This window comes from Podarcis vaucheri (assembly GCF_965113315.1).
Source record: "Podarcis vaucheri genome assembly, chromosome: 5".
In the NCBI taxonomy this organism is placed as follows: domain Eukaryota; kingdom Metazoa; phylum Chordata; class Lepidosauria; order Squamata; family Lacertidae; genus Podarcis; species Podarcis vaucheri.
This window is the reverse complement of record NC_138763.1, coordinates 9,413,339-9,436,623: the sequence shown is the minus strand read 5'-3', so window position 1 is coordinate 9,436,623 and position 23,285 is coordinate 9,413,339. Positions and strand designations below refer to the sequence as shown.

At 45.0% G+C, this 23,285-nt stretch overlaps 1 long non-coding RNA gene across 1 annotated transcript in view; it reads right to left on the bottom strand.

Moving 5' to 3' along the window:
- Positions 1–12,564: 12,564 nt before the first annotated feature.
- The window catches only part of LOC309533416, a 45,958-nt gene continuing 35,237 nt past the window's right edge, over positions 12,565–23,285 (bottom strand). The window contains exons 2-3 of the long non-coding RNA XR_014220229.1: positions 21,475–21,630; positions 12,565–12,859 (exon numbers count right to left, since the gene is read on the bottom strand). This is a non-coding gene — a long non-coding RNA (uncharacterized lncRNA). The remainder of the gene's footprint in view (positions 12,860–21,474; positions 21,631–23,285) is intronic.

The window sequence follows — 23,285 nt, the reverse complement described above, 5'->3', positions numbered from 1 at the left end:
CCCAAGAAACACTCATCCAATGCTACTTTCTGTAGCCATCCCTGGAGATAAGACCCAAGCCACTGGATATCTCTTAAGCATTGTCTGAGATATACTTCATGAGTCTTCAGGTGCTTTCTACATGATTTCAGGACTGATTCAGTCCACCCCAAAAGATAAAATGGAGAACATGTTTCTCTGATACATCTCCAGACCCAAAAGAACATTCTAAGCATGTCCTGGGTTTCCACCAGCCACTGATTCTCCGCCGCCCTCACTGCCAAATATTCAGGGAAAAGAGCCAAGTCAGGCAGTTGGGAGATAAATCTTTAACTCTCTTTGGCTGTGCCGGGACATTGCTCGTGATTAATGGAACTCAGAGATTCCTTTCTCGTTGTATCCTTTCCTGAATTTTGGTTTAAAGTTGAGTCTAGTTTTTCTCTTATTTGTGCATTCAGTCTTTGGGGGATGGGGGGGGGGTGCAGGGAAGTTTCTAGGAACGTACTGACAATAAGTCCTCCTGAGATCCTGATAGTGTGTGAACCTGCATTATGTACAAGCTCAGTTTCATTTGGTAGCTTGAGGTGTGTCCACACAGCAACTTTCCTGCCAGTTACCTGGCTAACATGATGCCAAACCAGAAATGCAGAAAGCTTGACTAATGAAAAGGGCTGAATTGGGATACCTGACAACTGCATCTGACAACTGATCTTCTGCATCATGGTATATGACGTAGTTGCTACATTGCATTAGTATTTGTGTGAGATGGTTTTCCACATTGGGAGCAATACCCTTGAAAAAGACTAATGCAAAAAGTGAATGGGCAACCTATAAAAGTTGGAAGTAGAACATGGAAGTACAGGTAGAACAATTGAAATTGAAATTGAAAAGTTTTGAGGACAAAAGACAGTAACAGACTGGTTGCAATACCATCAATTAAATGATGTGTTTAAAACAGATAAGAAAAATGGATTTAGCAAGGAAATTTCAAGGTTTGGAAAACAATATGAAGTTGCTTTCAAAAATAGAGAAAATAAGGGAAGCGAAGCAGTTGAAAAAAGATTGATAATGGTAACCATGTAAGGGGGAATCAAAAGATTCAGGGAATCCTAAATGATGATGTTTAATGTTTGAATTTAAATTTGCAATGTAAAACTCAGTAAAAAATATTTGCCAAAAAATTAGTATTAGTGTGAGATTGCACTGCATCATGGCATTTGTAGTGTTTGATGCAAACACTGATTTACTGGGAATTGCTTTTACTCCTCTGGGCTCAGGAGCTTTCTTCAGCTTGGTTATTTGGCTGACCTTAGGACTGGGCACAGATCCTTCAAGCTCATAGCCAGAAGGAGAGATACGTCCAACATTCTCTGAAAATTTCCTCCTGAAATCTTGAGTTCTGAATTACCCGGTCCTGAAGTGGAACCACTGATGCATTGGAAATTCTCTGTTGTACCACTTTTTAGAACTGAATTTTGCAGAGCACTGTTGCATGTGGTGTTCCACACAAATGCCAGTTTCTTCTTTCACGTCTCCTTCCATCTGTATTATGATGCACTGCTGAAAACCTGCTAAAAACACAATCTTAAGAAGACTGCATCTATAACTGCATCTTACTTCCCCATCTGGGGGAACCTACACACAGAGCCACAAGTTATCGCTTCTAGCTCTGGAAGTTCCTGGCATGTAAATGCTTAAGAGTATGATGTGCAATGTGATAACCCCATGTGTCATGTGCATATAGTCGTCAAGGAGCCATAACTGACTCCATCTGCATTTGAGAGCACACCTACTGACAAATCCATGTTTGCCTCTGTGTGATACGCAAAATGGCTCTCAGCAGTGGTAATGAGTTATAAGTAGCAATGGACGGATCTGTCAACTTCACTTTCTATTGAGTTCAGTTTGCCCCATTTCTGGATCAGTTTGCATTTTTCGGATAAAAAACTCTGCATGAAAATTTGTACACATATCCAGGCTTCCTGTTTCTTCTAATATATGCTTCTTCCACACAGTTTCCCTGAATAATTGCATTTTTTGCAAGTAATTGCCCCTACTGTGATGCATTTTTAAAATGTTATTGTCCCCAAAATGTGTGTTTCCCCCCCAATAAACACGGTTTTGTACCCATGTTTGGTCAGTCTTGCAAAATTCAAAGAGGTCATGACTTTTGAAGTCTTGCTGTGCATTGTTTCAAGAAGTGTGAATTATGGGAACCAGAATAGGAACTAGGGATGGGAATCCCCTCCCCAATCTCTACCTTGACCTCCTATGCTCAGGCTGAAGAAGCATCTGCAGGTATAAAGGGATTTCTCTTGTTCCGTTTGGCTAGTTCTATCTCCTCATTTTATTTTGGATGACACAGAGGAGGCTTAAAGGGAGATAGCTCCTTTGTTATTAAAATTGTGGAAGCAGGAAGTGACGATAATCATTTTGTTGTTTGGGGAATAGAGGGAAAGGATGACTGAACTTCTGTGGGATGCAAATTTTGAAGGCAGCCCCCGCCGACAAAGTAAGAAACACGATGAGAGATGATCAACATAAATATTTGAACACTCTCCTCATTCTCGGATCCAAACCCAGAGAGGCAAAGTTGAATATCTTCTAGGGTTGATGCAATAATTCATAATTAATTTCCCACGCATTGGGTTTAATCGGCAGGTTTAAACAAAGGCTGTCAGATTCCCTGATGGCAATCAGATTATCATCAATGGACCCCGATATTCAAGATTCCAATAAACTCTGATCCTCAGCCATGGAAAGTTTCTCTTTTGGGTTGCAGTAACAGCAGTGAAGACTCCAATACAGACTGCCTGAGCAGTTTGGTGATGGCAAGGATTGTTCATAAATATTCCAGCTGCTCAGAAAACAAAGCTGTCTGGCTGCCTACAAGCCAGCTTCTCTGAAGGAAGCGAATGTTCTCAATTCGTCTGGGACTGAAACCTCATGCAGACCAGAAGATTATGAGGCAGGTTGAAGCAGTTGCAACAGGGAAGATAAGGGCATGTTGCCTGGCAGAGGGAAGGTTGAGGGAATAGGTGGAGAAGTGAGGGAATAAGCAGTTAGTGAGAGAGGAATGCTAAAGAGACCTCACAATGCCTATTGGCTAAACTGGTTATTTCATTAAATATACAGTGGTACCTTGGTTCTTGAACTTAATCCCGCTTGGACTGCTGCAATGCGCTCTACGTGGGGCTACCTTTGAAGGTGACCCGGAAACTGCAATTAATCCAGAATGCGGCAGCTAGACTGGTGACTGGGAGTGGCCGCCGGGACCACATAACACCGGTTCTGAGAGATCTGCATTGGCTCCCAGTACGTTTCCAAGCACAATTCAAAGTGTTGGTGTTGACCTTCAAAGCCCTAAACGGCCTCGGTCCTGTATACCTGAAGGAGCGTCTCCACCCCCATCGTTCAGCCCGGACACTGAGATCCAGCGCCGAGGGCCTTCTGGCAGTTCCCTCATTGCGAGAAGTGAGGTTACAGGGAACCAGACAGAAGGCCTTCTCAGTAGTGGCGCCCACCCTGTGGAACGCCCTCCCTTCAGATGTGAAGGAAATAAGCAGCAATCCTATCTTTAAAAGACTTCTGAAGGCAGCCCTGTTTAGGGAAGTTTTTAATATTTAATGCTGCATTGTTTTTAACACTTGATTGGGAGCCGTCCAGAGTGGCTGGGGAAGCTCAGCCAGATGGGCGGGGTATAAATAATAAATTATTATTATTATTATTATTATTATTATTATTATTATTATTATTCCGTTCCAGGAGTCCGTTCGACTCCCGAAGCCATTCAAAAACCAAGGCACGGCTTCCAATTGGCTGCAGGAACATCTTGCACTCAATCAGAAGCTGTGGAAGCCACGTCGTACGCCTGGCTTCCGAAAAACGTTCGCAAACCGGAACACTTACTTCCGGGTTTGCGGCGTTTGGGAGCCGATTTGTTCAACAACTAAACCATTTGGCAACCAAGGTAGCACTGTATCCTTGAATACTATGCTCAGGATTTTCTTATCTCTTAAAAAACAAAACATAGCATAAGAGCAGCCACTGCTTACCCAATTCAGACTGCTGTGAGGTCCGTCCCCCCACTATCAAGTGGTATATAGATTTTATGAACTAAATAAAAGAAATAATGGTTGGGGTTTTCTTTGTAAAGTTTTGAACTGGCCCTGGTCAAAGACCGTCTAACAATTTTGGGGAAAGGAATGTGAATCAAGGGTTTGCCACCTTACACTCTTAAACATTATACATCACTGGCAGCTCTCTGGCCTTTTGAGGGAAGGTCCATTCTAAAAGGTCTAAAGTTTAGCTCAAAGTAGATGGAGTAAGTACGAATAAATAAATTATTATTAACTGCCTTGGAGCAAACTATTAAAAAACACCCTTCAAGGTGCACTGAACATGAGGTTCCCCCCTCTTTGCTGCAGAATGCGAAGATATTAGCTATTGAATCGCGGCAGAAATCCTCCTTTGTGTTTGATAATGATCCTGGCAAGTAGCTGATGTTCATCTCCCCACATCATTTCTTGCATTATACAAGTACATAATTTCCTAAGGAGCAAATTATGTGGGCATGAATCATCCCATGTTTAAAATAAATAACTTTATGCTTTGTGCTACACTTATTGTGCAGATTGTTCAGCAATGCTTTTAACGTACCTGGAAAAGTGAGGGAAACGGAGATCAAGATTAAGGCTGAAATTGGAACATCTCATTTTCCGATATTCATATATATTCTCTCATATATATATATATATATATATATATATATATATATATATATGCGCCTAGTATGACCTGTGAGGAAATTTGAATCCCGTATATGCATTATCTCAACTTCTCGTTTCCATACTTAAATCATGAGGGGGATTTTCTTCTTCTGGAAAATGTCTTGTATTTATTTTTATTAACGGTTCTGTTTCTTCCTCTGAGCATCCTTAACCTTGAGTTAATTAAGTTTTTGGCTGGGAATTTCCTTCATATTTTAATAAGACACATAAATTACATTAAGAGTATAAATTAGGTTCCTGAAGGTCTCAAGGCCCACAGGGACTCAGCAATTGTTGGACGGCAAAACATAGAAAGCCTTTCACAACAGATCAGGCCTCTCCTTGAGTTTTAACTAATTTCCTAATCTTATTCCAAGACACAATTATAACTTGGGCCTCTTATCTCTGGTGCCTGTTTTGCTAGGTGGGGTCTGTAAGGCACAGGAGTACAATTCAGGCCTCTTATGCCAAATGGATGTCAAATGTACAGAACTTGTATCTCTGTATCTGCAGTAGAACTATTCAGATAAGACGTTCACACAATCTGTACTTAAATGATACCCAAGAATTCATGAGTTGTGGTATTGACAGCTTAGACCTCATTCTCGCAGCAGAATGTCTCAGAAGGCTCCAAGTGACTGTCATAGCTACCAGTTCTGACAGCTGCTACGGGCCCTTCTTACAGCAGCATCACAGATACCCATCTACTCACTCACCCAATCCTCTTTGAACCCTGTGGGACATGTGTAGGTGTATAAAATGAACAGCTCTAGAAAGAGGGTTTGCATACATAGAGGAAATGTGCAATAGTTAATTCTAGGGCAGTAAAGGTAAACAAAAAACACGGCCTGATCACTGGTCACAGAATTATAGAATCATAGAGTTGGAAGGTACTACAAAAGGTAATCTCGTTCAACCCCCTGCAATGTAGGATTCTTTGTACCCAAAGTGGGGCTCAAACCCACAACCCTGAGATTAAGAGTCTCACCATCTACCCACTGAGCTATTTAACTTCCTACTCACAAGTTATCAAGATGGAGAACTCTATTCATGGTGAAAACAGGGTTCTGCTCTGCTCCTGAAACATCCTGAATGCATTATAAATGCCATGCTAAGACCACTGCAACCTTCTGATACCTTACACAGAAAAAGTGGTAGCCCTGGTGGGAGACCACCCCGATGGCAGGTGCTTGAACAATACGATGGTTGCAACAACATGGTGATGTTGTGGACAGCATGCCAGCTCATGGAGTTAGGCAAATCTGTCCGTTTTGGTTTCTTCCCATTCCTCATTTTTCCAGCCTTAAATTCATTTCTCCACATTTCCACATGAGTTAAAATCAGTGCCGTTTTGAAGGATTCGGCCCATCATATTGTCTCAAAAGGAGGTCCAGTTGTATCCAAAGATAGACAAGAACCTGCTTCTTGATCTCAGGAACCATCATGCAAAATTTGTTTAGGATTTGTGACGAGGCCCCCACATGCACAGAGGACTGGTGAAGACATGAACAACTTTTGGAAATATACAGTATTTTTTAAAATGTCACACACACACACATTTTATCCTTGTGTATGCATTTTTTGTCCACGTTACTTGGCTTGAAAACTGCATTGGCAAAATACAGAGGAGCGTGTTTCGATTCTCGTATCATTTTGAACTTGGGAGGGTCCTCTTCCGATGTGAACTGAGTCACATTCCTCCCCTCCCCATCCCTACACGAAGGCCATTCCCAGTGACCCGCGCATGATGTTCTGAACGTGAGGTTTGTCGCCGAGGGCTGTTCCAATGGAACAATGCTGAGCGAGGCTGGATGCTGGATGAGCTTGTGGGTCTGGGAGTGATTCCAGGAGCCTCGGGAAGCAAGAGCACGCATCTAACGCGGACAGCGGGACTGATCAGTCCAGAGAAACTCAACTGAAGAAAAAGAAGCTGAGCTGCATCTGTTCATCTTTCCCCCCGGCTCTAAATCAAAATTTGCTTTTTTATGGCTCTCTGGAAACCTTGGGGGCCACAGGGCAAAAAAGAACTGAGTGTCATATTCCAAGTAGATCCTTCAACACAGATGTAGGGAAATGATCTCTGGGCTGCTTACCAACTCTTTCCCAAAGTGGCGGGGTGTTCAGAGCAGCTTTTTGAAGGATCCGTTCCCTTTCCTAGGAGACCTGAGCACCAGAGCCTTAGGGGCAAAACACACATTACGTGTCGGCCGCAAGAAACAAAGCCCTGACAGCCTCTTTGAGTACCCTCAGGAGGGTGCCCTATGCCTGAGAGATGAGGCAGAGGAAGGGAATGATTAACACTTCCCCATATTATCCCTCTTTCAGCTGCTTTTGCCTTGCCAGTGTTTTGGACCTCACAGGAACTGTGCAGGGATAAATGTGTGCGAGAGAGGTGGTTTGGACATGTTTAGGGGGGAGATATGGGCTGGCAGAAGAAGGGAGGAGCCCTCTCCCCAACCCTGCAGCCCATCTCTTCGAAATACAAGAGGGTCTGTGGCTGCAGTATTATAGGGTGTTAGGGGAGAGGTAGGGCACAAGGAGAAGGGGACGACAGAGGACGAGATGGTTGGACAGTGTTCTCGAAGCTACCAGCATGAGTCTGACCAAACTGCGGGAGGCAGTGGAAGACAGGAGTGCCTGGCGTGCTCTGGTCCAGGGGGACACCACTAAATGACTAAACAACAACGAAGTATCTCGGGGGGAAGGGACACACAGGCCATGCTCCTTCTGGGGTAGTTTGTTTACCTTTGGTTCTCACCCTGCGTTCAACTCTCACCTGTGGTTCCTTGAAGCTGTCAGCATGCCACAGTAGCCACCCCCCAGGAAACGGCCTTGACTGGCCAGCTAAGCCAGGTGAGGGTAGCCAACAGGTCTCAAACCCTCAGTGAGTTAGGTGGTGGGCAGGACCAACTGACCAGTTGCAGCCCTTGGCACTGCACCCAGGGGAAATTTAAACGCCCGGCCTGCGGGGCCTTTCCTCTCTCACCACACCGGTTCTCCCACCCTCCCTCCTTCAGGAGGCATTTTATGGGTGCAGCAATGCTAGTTCCAAAACACGATGACCAGCACCTCCTGGGAGAAAACCCTGCCTGAAACCCCAGAGAAGCGCTGCCAGTCAGTGTTGACAATACTGAACTGGATGGACCCAATAGTCTGATTCAGTATGAGGCAGCTTCCTATGAGGAATCACTTCAGGTCACCAAAACCTGACAAGTTCTGAGCACATGGAAATTGCTTCTGGTGGAGGTCCACCTCTTCCTTCTATGGTCAACCACCTGACCACTGTAATCCATATCCTGGCAATCTTGAGGCTGGATTACTGCAATGCTCTCTCCATGGGGCTGCTCTTGTGTCTGGTCTGGGAACTTCAGTTGGTGCAGAATGCAATGGTTCATCTACTAATGAGGGCTTGTAGCTGACAACATGTGACACCATGGTTAAGGCATCTGCCTCAGCTGCCCAGCTCCTGCGGAGCCAGGTTCATGGTTTTTGTATTCAGTCTTCAACTTCCTGGACGACTTACATCCAGGGACCACCCTGGATTCCCTAGGGGCCACCTGATCACTGAGGTCTTCTGTAGGATCATCTTCGGTTGCCCCCTGAGGCTCATCTGACGTCAATGCAAAACGGAGCAGCCAGTGTTATTGGCCCAGCCTTGCGGAACATTCTTCTGATAGAGATTCAGCAAACATCTTCAGTATTAATTTTTAAATGTTTGCTGAAAACTTTTCTGTGCCGCCAGGCTTATGCAGACAATTAAAGGAGGGGAGGAACGTGGGGAAGAAATTCTGTTACAGTTTGCTGGTGATCTATGATTTTGGTTCCTGTGTGCTTATTAGTGTGTACATATTTGTTGAGCACCGCTTTGATATTTTGCATGAAATTGCAGCGCATAAGCATTTTTAGAAATAAAAGAAGTGAGGGGGACTTCCGGGTTGGCGCCATCGCCGAATGGCGGACTCCCTCCGAGCTCCGGAGGGAGTCTGCCCGGCAGGGGCTGGGTCCTACCGCGCCGGCGACGCGGGGACCCTTAGAAACCACGGGAACGGATCCCGTGGACATGGTGACTCGGCTGGCACCGTTATCGCTCTCCCGGCTTGTGAAAGAGCCTTTTTAAAGGCTACGGATCAGGCGCCGGGGAGTAGCGTGGTGCTTTGAGTCCTCCGCTTCCCCTGCCGGGCGCAGCCGCATGCCATTCGGCGGAGAGCGCTGGCTTCTTCTAAAGGAAATTCGGACAATTGATCAACAACCCGTGAGTAATTGGGCAACCGGGTTTAAAAGGAGGAAAAAAGAAAATTTTTTCCGGATTTGGCACGAGCGGGAGGGGATCCAAAAAAGGAAGTCAGTCCCCTCCCTGATTGTAAACATGCTAAAACAAGGACTGAGAAACCAAGATCTATTCAGAAGTTTATTGATGATAAAAATTACCAACTCCACGATGTGAATTATAAGAACTGTGCTGGAGGAGAGGAGTCGAAGGTGAGGAAAAAGCAACCCCCCCCTGGGAACCGGGGCGATTCGGACAGCCTGGCGAAGAGAGATGGAGATTTTGACAGCTGTCAAAGGAGCTGTCAAAACTGGAAATTATAAAGAGGACTTTGCTACAAGTTCTTTGCTGGTTAATTTTGTTACAATTTGATATAAATATGGATATAAACTGTCGGGAAAAAGAAACAACAAATTGACTTTTGGATTAGAGGATACAAAGTTATTGTAATCCCTCTAGAGGGGATTCGGGACATTACAAGTGTCGTATGTGGAAAACTACTCTGGGATGTGCAAAGGTCTTATCTCCTGGGAAAGCTGCAGAACTGAAATATTATTTTGTCTACAGAGGTGACTATAATACAATAGAATCTTCTATTGAAGCAAGAAAGGAACTGGACGTAAGTCTGTGTCCCTGAATAACAAACCTCTGTAGAGACGTTAAATTTTGGAATAAGAATGTTTTGACAGCTGAACAAGACAGAAACCTGAGAATTCAAGAAATAAAAGAGTAGATGACTGAATACGACACGGAAAGAATAATGGGAGGAGCAACAAAAGATTAAAGAAAATTAAAGGCCTCTATTAGATTGGATTTTCGAAGTTAAACATCATTAAAACAACCAAATCCGAAGAAAGCAGCATGATGGACTGAGATAAATTTGGCTGTGGACTTAAGATCTCCAGGCCGACAACATACAGGCAAATAGACATGGGGAATCAAAACCGGGGAAGGGAGGGGGAACCTTAGAATCCAAAGGCTTTGTAACCAACTTTTTGAATTTCTCTATATTTTCTATCTTATATTCTTTATAACTTTGATATTTTACGTTTCTGTTTTTTCTTTTTTTTAGAAAGGGGGAACTCGTGGAAGGAATGAGAGCGGATCTTAGGGGAAAATTTTGTTCTATTATAAGACGAGGAGTGATGCTAAGATGGTGTAAATTTAAATTGGTTTATGAGTAAAATATATTAGGTTTAATTGGGGATGAGAACTTGTGGAACCAACTTAGATAAAGGGGAATACAACCGGGAGGGGAAGGAGGAAGTCCCAGAAAGAAGGTTATGAAAAGAAGGGTCTAAATTAGTTTCTCTTTTTCTTTCTTTCCTTTATCTTTCTTATTTTCTTATTCTGTTATTATTGGAAATTTTAATAAATATGATTATAAAAAAAAAGAAATAAAAGAAGTGAGTAAAACACACACACTTCCAGACTCCAGCTTTAGTTCTGGAGAAAGAAAAGCTGTGGGTTCTAATCCAAGAAAGCTGTCGCTACAATAACATGACTAGGAAGGTAGGGAAATAAAAAAATTCCTTCCAGTAGCACCTTAAAGACCAACTAAGTTAGTTCTTGGTATGAGCTTTCGTGTGCATGGACACTTCTTCAGATACACTGAAACAGAAGTTGCCAGATCCTTCTATATAGTGAGAAGGTGGGGAGGGGTATTACTCAGAAGGGTGGTGGGAATGGGAGATTGGCAGCTAGCTGAGATGAGCCTGTTGATGACTCTTAACGACTGCATTAGGTCTTACAGGAAAAGGCAAGCGGTGAGAAGGTGAGAAATGGCTTAGTCATGTATAATGGGATAAGAATCCAATGTCTTTGTTCAAACCAGGTCTCTCTATGGTTTTAAGTTTGGTAATGAGTTTCAATTCAGCAGCTTCTCTTTCCAGTCTATTTCTGAAATTCCTTTGTAGTAAAACAGCTACTTTGAGATCTTGTATAGAATGTCCTGGGACATTCTATATCTGCAACTAGGAATATCTGCAACTAGGAAGGTAGGGGTTTTTAAAAAATCAAAAACCTGAAAAGTTCTAAGGAGTGGCAAATGGGGCACTGCCCCACCAATCTCAGCTCACTCTCAGCTGATCCCCACCTGCCTATCTTCTTAGTTTCAGCCTGTGGCCCTGATGTCAGCTCCCTCCCTTTCAGTATCAGTGTTGCTCCTTGTAGGACTTCATAGATGAGCCTTGGAGTGCCTTCCAACCCTACATTTCTATGATTCTATGAATAATATTCAATTACCGTATTTTTCGCTCTATAAGACGCACCAGACCAGAAGATGCACCTAGTTTTTGGAGGAGGAAAACAAGAAAAAAATATATTCTGAATCTCAGAAGCCAGAACAGCAAGAGGGATCGCTGCGCAGCGAAAGCAGCAATCCCTCTTGCTGTTCTGGCTTCTGGGATAGCTGCGCAGCCTGCATTCGCTCCATAAGATGCACACACATTTCCCCTTACTTTTTAGGAGGGAAAAAGTGAGTCTTATAGAGCAAAAAATACGGTATATTCCGGAAACGTGGGAGATTTCAAGGGGTCAGGAAAAAAATATGGATGTACTGTGCTATATTAGAAGCAAAAAAATTGTTTCGATGAATTGGAAGAGCGGCAAAAAGATTCAATTGAGCACATGGATTGATAATACGGACAGATTAGCTACATACGAACAAATTGCATGTCAACGCAAAATAAGAATGGATAAATATGAAGAAATCTGGAACGAATATTTAAGCGATAAGGCGGATAGTTGTGGGAAGTAGGGAGAGGAGAGAGAAGTGGGAAAATATTGTTTAAAAAGGTGTAGTCATAGATATATCAGGGTATTCAAATCTGAATTGTCAAATTGTATTATTATTGTTATTATGGTTTTTGTTGTACAGTCATACCTCATGTTATGTTTGCTTCAGGTTGCGCATTTTCAGGTTGCATCCTGCAGCGACCCGGAAGTACCGGAAAGAATTACATCCGGGTTTTGCCACTCGTGCATGCGCAGATGCGCAAAAGGATGTCATGTGCAGAAGCGGCGAATTGCGACCCGCCCACGTGCAGATGCGGGCTGCGTTCTTTTCAGGTTGTGAATGGGCCTCCGGAACAGATCCCGTTCGCAACCAGAGGTACCACTGTATATGTCTTTTGCGGTTCTTGTTTGTATCCAAAAAATTATTAAATAAAATTAAAATAATAATAATAATAGCCAGATGGATCAGGCCAATGGCCCATCTAGTCCCACATCCTGTTCCCACAGTGGCCAAGCTATGGGGAACTGGAAAGCAGGATTTGAGCGCAAGAGTCCTCTCCTGGCAAAGCAGCTGGATTTCAGAAGCATCCCTGCCTCCGAACCTCAAGGCAGAGCCTAGCCATCATGGCTAGTAGGAAGTGTTCTTGCTCAATAGGAACAATTAGAGCATGCACAGGTTGCAGGTGGGGGAAGATGGGGGCGAACAGAGAATTGTTTTATAGTGATTTTATTTTTTATTAAATTTGTGTGGTTACAACATAAAAACACAAAATGCATAATAAAAACAAAACCAACACATTTAAACGAGAATTGGATGTCAATCGGCCAAAAGCCTGGCTGAAGAGGAACATTTTTGCCTGGCGCCTAAAAATACGTAATGAAGGCACCAGGCAAACCTCCCTGGGGAGAGCATTCCATCAGTGTGGAGCCACTGCAGAAAAGGCCCTGTTCTTGTGTTGCTACCCTCTGGACCTCTTGTGGAGGGGGAGCACAACAAGGGCCTCAGAAGACGATCTCAGGGTCCAAGTCGGTTCATATGGAGAGAGGCAGACCTTGAGGTGTTGTGGTCCTGAGAAGCCTCCATTTGCTTCAATAGCTCATTTCTGCACTGCAAGAGGAGAACTCTCACTATTAATAATTCCCTCCCACATACTTCTTCCCATGCTCTCCCCATCCCAACTTCTTCTGACTAAGCACCCTTGTTTTGCGCCCTTCCTGCTTGCGAGGTTCCATTCTTACAAAGATTGCAGGCTGAGCTTTCATTCAAGCAGCGTTTGTGTAGGCCGCAACCCATTTTATCACAAAGATTTCCTGCCAATACTTGCAACCCACATCCATATACACACACACACACACACACACACAAACACACACACACACACACACACACACACTTTTGCATTATTTATCTTCTTTTCTTTTTCGCTGGTGTCTGTAACACCTCTCAATTTAATGTCATTGGAACATTTAATTAATGTGCTGTTTGTTCCCTCTCCTGGATAATTAATTGGAGGCGTGCGATAAAGCCGGGCCCTGACGGAGAGAGCTTGCGTTCCCAGCTGATGCCTCCCTCCATCTCAATATATTATTGTTGCTTTCTGGTTTACGGCCCTTCTGCCGGTTTTCGGTCCGTATGACAAGGGCTTTCAGCCAAACCAATTTGGATTCATTTGTCAAGCGAAGATATCGGGAGACAGACACGCACCCTTAACCACTTTGCAAGGAAATCAGGGGGTGATTATGAGGCATTTTACCACACTCTATTAATCTATTAATTCTGCCCCCTTCCTACCTCCGAGCAGTCTGTTTATCTGGCATTACCGCCATCCCTATAAATCAAAAATGCCACGTGTGGGTTGGAGGTGAGGGACAGCTATTTACAAGAGGCAGTGTAAAGATTTAAGGAGAGCTGAATCAGACCAAGGCCCCATGTGGTTCAGCACCTTGTAGCGTGATGGGTGGTGGTTCCCCTCGCTCTCATTCTGAAGGGGTGCTTTTTTAAAAAGAAAAGAAAGGAGGAGGAGGAGGAGGAGGAGGAGAGGAGGAGGAGGAGGAGGAGGAGGAGAAGAAGAAGAAGAAGAAGAAGAATAGGAGGAGGAGGATTAGGAGGAGGAGGAGGAGGAGAAGAGGAGGAGGAGGAGGAGGAGAAAAGGAGGAGGAGGAGGGGAGGAGGAGGAGGAGGAGGAGGAGGAGGGGGAGAAAGAGCAGAAGAAGAAGAAAAGGAGGAGGAGGAGAGGAAGAAGAAGAAGAAGAGGAGGAGGAGGAGGAGGAGGAGGAGTTGTACTCCTTTGGAGGGTATCCAACCAGCCACCTGCTGTTAAACCACTTTAAGAGCTTCTATTCCAAATTGGTATAGTCTTGCTTTACAGTGGGCAGTTCTTTATTTCAAGAGCTATCAGAGAAGTCTGTTTGCCCTCCTCAGGCAGGCGGCTTTGTGGGTGGGCACTGCGTCTCCCCTGTGAACTGGACTATTGCTGGCCAGATCGTCCTCCTGTCACCAAACTGGCCAATGATGGCAGGAATTTAGGGGTGTGCCTCTGGCCGTGGTGCCAACTGACCAGTAGCGGTGCTTGGCACCACACCCAGGGCAAATACCCAGCTGGTAGGGCCTTTGAGTCTCTCTCTCTCGCTGTGCCCAAGTTCTGGACTTGGGACGACGTCGGATCGACACCTCAATACCTACTACCAGCACTGTGTCAGGAAGATTTTGGGCATCACGGGGCAGGGCAGAGTCTCAAACAAAGATGTGCTCTCCTAAGCCCACATTGCCAGCATGTTCACATTCCTGTCTCAGCAATGTCTACACTGGCTTGGTCATGCCCAAGATGGCAGGATCCCCAAGCTGGCTTCTGGCACCAGGCCAACTCTGCGTCACAAAGATGTCTGCAAACGTGACGTGGAGGCTGGCAGCATCACCCCCGCCATGTGGGAATCCCTTGCAGACAATTGCAGTGCCTGGAGACAGACAGTCAGGTAATGTATTGGCAGTGGTGACCAGAGGAGGAATGCCCACTGGCAGAAACCCAGGGAGAAGAAATGCCATGGTGCATCTGCAGCAGCACAACTGGATGCCTTCATCTGCCCCAGCTCCCATACTGGTCTCTACAGCCACCGCAGGCACTGTAAGTCTCCAAAAGGTTGACTTCAACCCTAAAGGCACACTCTTCCATTTTCTCCTGAACTAGATGGATGCCAAACAAGCAATAATTTTAGAATTTGTATCTTATACATATACATGGCTGCAACTCTGTATCAATAGAAGACATAACTCATGTACTCCTTGAACGCCCTTTCTATGATGATCTCAGAAACAATTACATCCACCCATTACTAAGATTACAGAAGGGAAGGTCATCTCTTGCAAATACCTTTTTCTTTCTTTCTGTCAATGTTGAGAGATATACATCCTATCTAAATTTCTTGTTAGGGCTTTACAGATTCGGGTAACAAAATTTGAAAGGGGAAAGGGAAATTATTTATCCACTGGGGTTGGGGAGTAGAATTTATTATTAGTAGCAGTATTCCTGTTGTTGTTGTTGTTGTTGTTGTTGTTGTTGTTGTTGTTGTTGTTGTTGTTGTTGTTGTTATGATGTGTATAATGGCTGCTTGCTAAGCACAATAAACCAAACTGACTGACTATACATATACTGTACATCACTGCATGTACAGATCATGTCCACTCTTTCCCATTCTGGCACTGCATATCTTTCTTTTCTTCTTTTTGACATGGGTAAATGGCCACCCTGCTCATGTCGTGATTTGTGCTGCGGCAAAGCAAGGTGGAACTCAGGCTGCTTGTAGGAGGGTTTCAGGTGAATGCAGGCAATCAGGGAACGCAAAGCTCCTAATTTGCTTCTGCAGGAAAAATAATGAGTCTCAGCAGCATCAAGCCCATGGCTGCCTCCTAACTGTGAGCTCTGCACAGCAAACATGCTGCTATGCCCAAGAAGGAGCCCAGCCCCTTACATGATGGAGCAGGGAAGACTTGACTTGTACTGGGTTGTCTGTGGAGTCTCCCGAGTCAGCTGCTGGGTGAGTTAGTCCCTGAGGTCAACATCAGGTTGTACGCACTTTCCTCCTCTCTGATTGGAGCTTTTGCAAAAGCACCACCTCCATCAGAGCACCTTCTGCTGACTCAAGGAAAGCCATTGCCACATGAGTGGTGGGGCGCTGGCACTGTGAGGCTAGGACTTGCCTTCTGCTGAGTCAGGAGTTCATCTAGCCAGTATAGTGCCATGGAGAAGGGACTCACAACCATAGATGCTCTCTCTTTCCCACTTTAGACCAGGGACGAGCAAAGGAAAAGAGATGCTTGCCTGTTTTACAAATGAATACTTAAGTGTGTCTCAGAAGAAGATAAGATGAGACCGCTGACCAATGGCCCATCTTGTCTAGCCATCCTGCTCTCACAATGGCCAACCAGAGGCCTATGGGAAACCCAGTCCACCCGTGCCAAAGACAGTCGCCATGCAAATAGGCACACCTGAGCAATTGCATATTTGCAAATTCCAATGCAAGCCGAGCTCATCTGCCCCTCCAGGATTAATGCGCGGATCAGAACTTAAGAGATCCATCTGCTTCTTCTCTCCCCACAAGTCCTGTGCACTTCTTGGCTCAAAAGAAAATGCACTGGAATCCAATCCACTGTTGAAATGTATCACATCTCTCCTAAAAAGGGATCCATGATGGAATCAACGAGATCGGCCTGTCTCAGGGCTTAGGGATGTTCAAGTCTGTCCTGGATTAAGGTTAGGACGTATGCAGTGTTTTAGTGCGTTCATAGCGTTTTGTCATGGACTGGCTGGATGCTGAGGGGTGGTGGGAGACACCAGCTGGGGAACCTTCAAGGGAACTCCCAAGGGAAGAAGGCTCAGAGCCAGGGGACTGACGGTGGGGAGATGATGAGTGGTCAGAGGGAGAAATGGGAAAAGAGGAGGAGGTGTCAGAAACTGAAGGGGCAACAGGGTTTAATGAGCAGGGAGACTCTGTGGCAGAGAGCAGTCCAGAAGCAGAGGCAGAAGCGGAGGCTAGAGAGGAGTCAGGCTGCTGAAGATGCAGCAATGAAGCAAGCTGCTGAAGAATCCAGGGAGTCTCCTTCTCCTGCTGTGACCAGACCTCCCTCCTCCCGGGTCTCCTAGAACACACAGGGGAATGAAAAGTGCAGAAGAGGGATTGGTTGTGCATGAGGCAGTCTATGATTGCTTGGGGAAAAATGGGAGGGGACTTAGGCAGCTGTGGGAAGGCAGGGACCACCAGTCCTCGCAACTACCCAATTGGGGGGAAGACCTACTGGGAAGAGTTGCTGGGCTTGCTAGGCTTGCACTATTTCGATTTCTTTGAATAAAGAGTGGACTTCACTGACCCTGGTGGGTTTTTTTCTTGCTGACTTTCACCTGTCTCTGGCTCCTGTCATTTTTCACATGGAGTATCTTGACAACCAAATAAGCTAGGCCATGTTGAATGGTTTCTTTACATGTAAAGGTTCATCATTGTTCCACCCGATGTGTGTGTCTTTAAGGGGCCGGAGCAAGGGCCAGAGCAAACTAACGAGACCCAGCTTTACAGCTGTGAAACATAGCAGGTGCTGCTGAGTTGTACTGATTAAACTATGTCAGCAATTGGGTAGAGTATATAAGGAGCAGCACCTAGCTCTCCCATTACCCTGGGGGATGGGTTGGTGGTTGGGTCTGGTTTGTTGATGTATTTAGTGTAAATGGAGTTTTTGTTTTTCTTATTAAAACCTTCTTTCAGTTATTTTTGAGTCCCTTTTTAATGCATGGTCTCCCCAGCAAGCTCTCTGCAGCGCTACCATACTGCAAAACGCCAACAGGCCAGTGTCATTATGTTTCCCATATTGCACCAGGGCTGGGACTGAGGCTGAGGGACACAGTGCCTTCCCTATGGCTATCTGGTGAGCCCAAAGCAGAAGGGAGGCTGGATTTTTGGGTTTCCTGTTACAGAGCTGAGCCTCCTAGCAGCCGCATGACACGAACTGTAGTTAAAATGTGATCGGCTTGCTGTGAAGTGTGCACAGTGGGGTTGTGCAGTGCGCAGTCCCCACACTGTGGTATGCAGATTAGGCTCACCATGCTTTGGAAACTCATTTAATAAACTTATAAATGTAGTAAATTATAAATAGGCATGAAAGATGCTTGAGGGAGGAAGATGAATCCACGTGGCTCTCCGAGGGGAGGAAGAGGCAGGCGGAGTGTGTGTAAACTGGTTAAACTAGAAAATGTGAGCTCAGGAAAGGCTTCTGAATGAAAGGAAGAAAGGAGTAAGTTGTAGCCTCAGGCCCAGGGTGTAGAGGGACTAATAAAGACACACATAACGGTGAAATGTATAATTGGCATTTTTAGAAAGGGCAACTGGAATACTCTGTGTAGTGCTGGAGCATCTTCCTTAGGAAGAAAGCTCTAAAGTGTTGCTAAGCTGTGACCCTGGACTATAGCTCCTATCATTCCTGACTGTGGGCCAAGCTGGCTGGGGCTGGTGGGAGTTGGAGTCATCATCATCATCACCACCATCACTTTTAATTTGTATACCGTCTTTCTATTTTACAATACTCAAGGCTGTTTACAAGCTGAACAACCGTTCATGTATTGTGGGAAAGTGTTCATAGAAATGCATATATTAGTGAAAATTACAGAGGGGAAAGCATCAGGTTTGGTAAAATTGCTTGCCAAAATGCATATGTTAGTCAAAGCTGCGTACAAAAAAAAGATAAAAATTGTTTGGCAGGAGAAATTTGCAGTGTAATGCTGACGAATTTTCACGAAGCTTTTTTGTATCCACAAATTGTTGCAGAAATGTGGAGAACTGATTTGAGTCCAGAAAAAGAAGAAACAGAGAGGGCATAAAACTGAAAGGCTTGCCCATATTTCCATCTCATGCATCCTTTCTGATGCTGCTGTTTGCAGAATATACCCAAAGGAGCGTCTCCACCCCCATCGTTCAGCCCGGACACTGAGATCCAGCGCCGAGGGCCTTCTGGCAGTTCCCTCATTGCGAGAAGTGAGGTTACAGGGAACCAGACAGGTGGCCTTCTTGGTAGTGGTGCCTGCCCTGTGGAACACCCTCCTTCAGATGTGAAGGAAATAAGCAGCTATCTTATCTTTAAAAGACATCTGAAGGCAGCCCTGTTTAGGGAAGTTTTTAATATTTAGTGCTGTATTGTTTTAACACTTGATTGGGAGTCGCCCAGAGTGGCTGGGGAAACTCAGTCGCATGGGCGGGGTATAAATAAATAATAATAATAATAATAATAATAATAATAATAATAATAATAATAATATAAATAAGTGAAGTGAAAGGGGAGCGTATTCTGGGTGGTAGAACCTAGTCAATGACCAACAATGGGGACATTTCCCCATGCCCTTAGACTGTCTCAGATAAACGATCCAAGTTTGTCTTTCTCTGGAAAGATCTCAGACCATTCCCAAGTTAACCTGGGGAGAGGTTTCCCGGGGTCTAAGCAGTGCCCAACCACCCCCTATGCTGCAGTTGCCAGCTGCATGACTGTCCCCTTTCTGATCCTCCCTGTTGGTTTCTGCATCTTATTTAATCATGCCTGTCCCTTGGGCATTGTATTTCAGTATGGTACTGTTGCTCTGCTAGCGAGGAGCCTTGTGTCTTCGTTAAGCACAGTTCTGATGATGAGGCAGTTAATTACAAAGCTAATTTACCCATGTAACACATTAGGGGTTCAGAAACTTCCTTAGAAGTAGGGAAGGAGACCATTAATTACTCAGCTAAATTAACTTCAGCCTCCCTGTGGCGTTTGCATGCCTGACGAAGCGATCATTTATCGGTCTAGATGCAGAAAATGCACACCATCCCTGCACGCGTCTTTTCCGAATGTCCGTATATTGCTCGGACATGCTTATTGGCACGTGTTTCTGCCTTGCGAGATGGAACCCAGGCTGCCTCTTTGTGTTCTGCACCTTCTCTCCAGCCAAAGGGAATCAGCTCAGGTAAGTTATTAAATCCATGTGTGGTTTTGCAGACTTCCAGCGCTCATCAGCACGGTTGCCACCTCTCTCTCAAGACCAATATTTCTTTAATTCCGCCACTTCAGTAGGCCAGATCAATGAAATGTGTGCAAATTTTAAATCGCCTGTTGCTCATGGACAATCAAGACGGCAGCCCCCACAACTTCCAAGCACAGAGCAGTGGCAGAAAGCACAAAAAACGGGATAGCAAGAATTTGTATTTCCCTCTCTTTTGATACCAGAACTTGGGGTCAGTCTATAAAAATGGATCAGAAATAGCTTCAGGAAAGACAAAAAGAGCCACTTCTTCACACAGTACAATAGTTGGGTCCCATCCACACTCCACATTTAAAGCAGTATCAAAGCACTTTAAACAGTCATGGCATCCCCCAAAGAATCCTGGGTAATTTGTTAAGGGGGCCAAGTGTTGTTAAAAGGTAAAGGGACCTCTGACCATTAGGTCCAGTCATGGCCGACTCTGGGGTTGTGGCGCTCATCTCGCTTTATTGGCCGAGGGAGCCGGCGTACAGCTTCCGGGTCATGTGGCCAGCATGACTAAGCTGCTTCTGGTGAACCAGAGCAGCACACGGAAACGCCGTTTAAATTCCTGCTAGTTTAAATTGAACTGCTAGGTTGGCAGGAGCAAGGACCAAGCAACGGGACCTCACCCCGTTGCGGGGTTTCGAACCGCCAACCTTCTGAACAGCAAGTCCTAGGCTCTGTGGTTTAACCCACAGCGTCACCCGTGTCCTATGCCAAGTGTTGTTAAGAGACCCCTATTCCCCTCACAGAGCTACAGTTCCCAGAATTCCCTGGGAAGAGGGGCTTGCTTCCCAGACCACCCTGGGCAGTGTAGCTCTGTGAGGGAATGTAGGAGGTCTCCTAACCAAACCACAGTTCCCAAGATTCTTTGTAAGAAGCCGTGGCTGATAATGCTTTAAATGCATAGTACAGATGACACCTTTTCGTGATGTAATTTGTTTCTTCGGGATGCACGAATGGCCGGTAGCCTACATGGCTTTGGGGGAGATTGTAACAATTTCATGGGAGAGGACAGGTATCTCAAACCTCTGACTACTGGGCAGGGCCGTCTTAAGCATAAATGGCGACGTGGTGCAAAGATCCCTCCAGCACCCATTTCCCAGAGTTGTTGACCTTTTCCCAAGCCTCTGCAGGGATCGCTCTCCTCCCGCGGAGTCTTGGGAAGGAAGCTGCACGCCCACCAGCCTTATGGTTGATGGGGCACAGCTGGCGGGCGTGCAGGGAAAGGGAAGGCCGCCGGCAAAGCCGCGCAGCTCCCCCACTCACTGGAGCGCCCCTGAGAGGCCGGTGCCCTGGCGCAACGCACCACTAAGCCCAATGGGGAAGACGGCTCTGTCCTGGGAATATTTGGTAGGCCACATTTGAAGGTTGGCCTATATGGAGCTTCATTCTGGGGCAATGGGTCCCTTGGCACATAGCCAGAAAAGTGGAAATGAATTGCCATAAAAGGGTGGGGTGGGGGTGGGGGTGGGGGGAAGACACACATGTACATAGAATTTCCCTGTGCTAGTTTATATCTACAGATGCTTATTTGGAAATAATTGCTAAAATTTAAACTGAAGTGCATCTGGGGGGAGAGTGTGACCAGATGACTGGTGCTTCCTGCTCTGTTTGCTGCTAGGTGCTAAATGGTGATGGGCATTTTCAAGCCCCCCCCCCCCGTCTGCTATCCCTTCTTTGGGTCCTTTACCTTTAAAGAAGAGTTGATCAGGTAGCAGCCCTTCATATACAGAGGCCTCCTTCAAATAGAGGATTGTCATCTGCGCAGTAGGACACATGGCCACTCTACCAGCAGGGCTCTTGTGCTCTTAGGTTCTCAAAAGTGTTCTTGTTTTCCCTTTCTCCCCTGTTAAAAAAATATAATAAAATGTTACAGGTCCTGTGAGTTTCCCAGAAAATCACACCCACCCTCCGGTTCAAGAAACATTTACAAAGAGTATAGACATAATAAACCATTAATTCTTTTTAAAGGGAGCATAAAGGATCATTCAAAGCAAGCTGTTTCACTGGGCTTGAATCAACCCTAAGGTTTAAAACAGCCAGCTCGTTTTCTAACACTCAAGAGGACGGTTTGCAAGGAAAGTGGGTTATATATATATATCCCCCCCAAAAAAATTACATGGATAATTAATAAGGGTTTTGTAGAGAAAGGCATTCTTTACCCAAGTCACCTTGTTTGATTTGAGGCCAGGCTGTTGGCATTGCAAATGCTGCTGATGGATGGTGCTTCAATGAGTTTCAGTCCCTCTTGCTTGTCCCTTTCTGGGGAGGCGCAATTTATAACTTGCAAGGCCGTCGTTTGACTGCTTGTGAGCTAAAGGAGGAGGAACCTGACGCAAATAATTCTTGCAGGCTTTCCAGGGTGACAGCCGATCGTGTGGCAAAACTGTCCTTTGGTGGCAACAAGGCAGGTGAGGTGTCAAATTAAAAACAAACATGTTTCCCACCTGCTGAATATTAGACGCTCTCCTTAGCATGTTTGTTTTCTCTGCGTAGGATTTTCCTGGGGTTGTGTGAGGGAGCGCTCAGTTCTGCCATTTCTTCATTGTTGTCTATGTGTCAGGAGCAGGTGCCAGGAATAAATCACATGGAATTATTATTATTATTATTATTAATTATTATTATTAATACCACGACCATTCTGGGCGGCTTCCAACAGAACACTAAAATACAATAACCTATTAAACATTAAAAGCTTCCCTAAACTGGGCTGCCTTCAGATATCTTCTAAAGGTTTGGGAGTTGTTTTTCTCTTTGACATCTGGTGGGAGGGCGCTCTACAGGGCGGGTGCCACTACCGAGAAGGCCCTCTGCCTGGTTCCCTGTAACTTGGGGTTAATTCTTTATTAGGAGAAAGACGGAGTGCCAGGCCTAATGAGCACAGCAACTCTTCTCAGTAGGTCTTGCCCCTGTGAAGAAGTTGTCCCCCACTTTCTCACAGCTGCCTAAGTCTCCATGTCTCCTGAGACTATACCATTGTGCCTGTCTCTGCTCCACCCTCTTCATGCCTCTTCTGGTCCGGGGAGACCAGGAAGGAGGGGAGCTGGTTGCAGCAGGAGTCAGAGACAGCATGACTCATCTCTGCCTCTTGGCCTCCTTGCATGCTTTTATCCATAATTCTGTTCTGTTTTTACATTGATCTGCATTTTTTTTAAAAAAAGTCATTTCTCTCAAAATACATCCTTCCTCCACACTGTCTGTATCTAAATGCATATCTGCATCTGAATGCAGGGAAGTTTGCCTGGTAACTTCATTATACACCTTTATTTATTTATTTATTTATTTATTTTTTAAAATGATATTTATTGAAATTTTGCAGACAATAAAAGGTTACAAAATAAAAAACAAAAAATAAAAAATAACAATAATAAAAGAAAAAAAGATACAAAAATACAAAGACAAAATACATAAAAAGTAAAAAAAAGTTAAAAAGAAATCAATATTTTCATGTCTTATATTTCAATTGAAATGGTTGAAAATATATAGTTATAATAGGTTAAG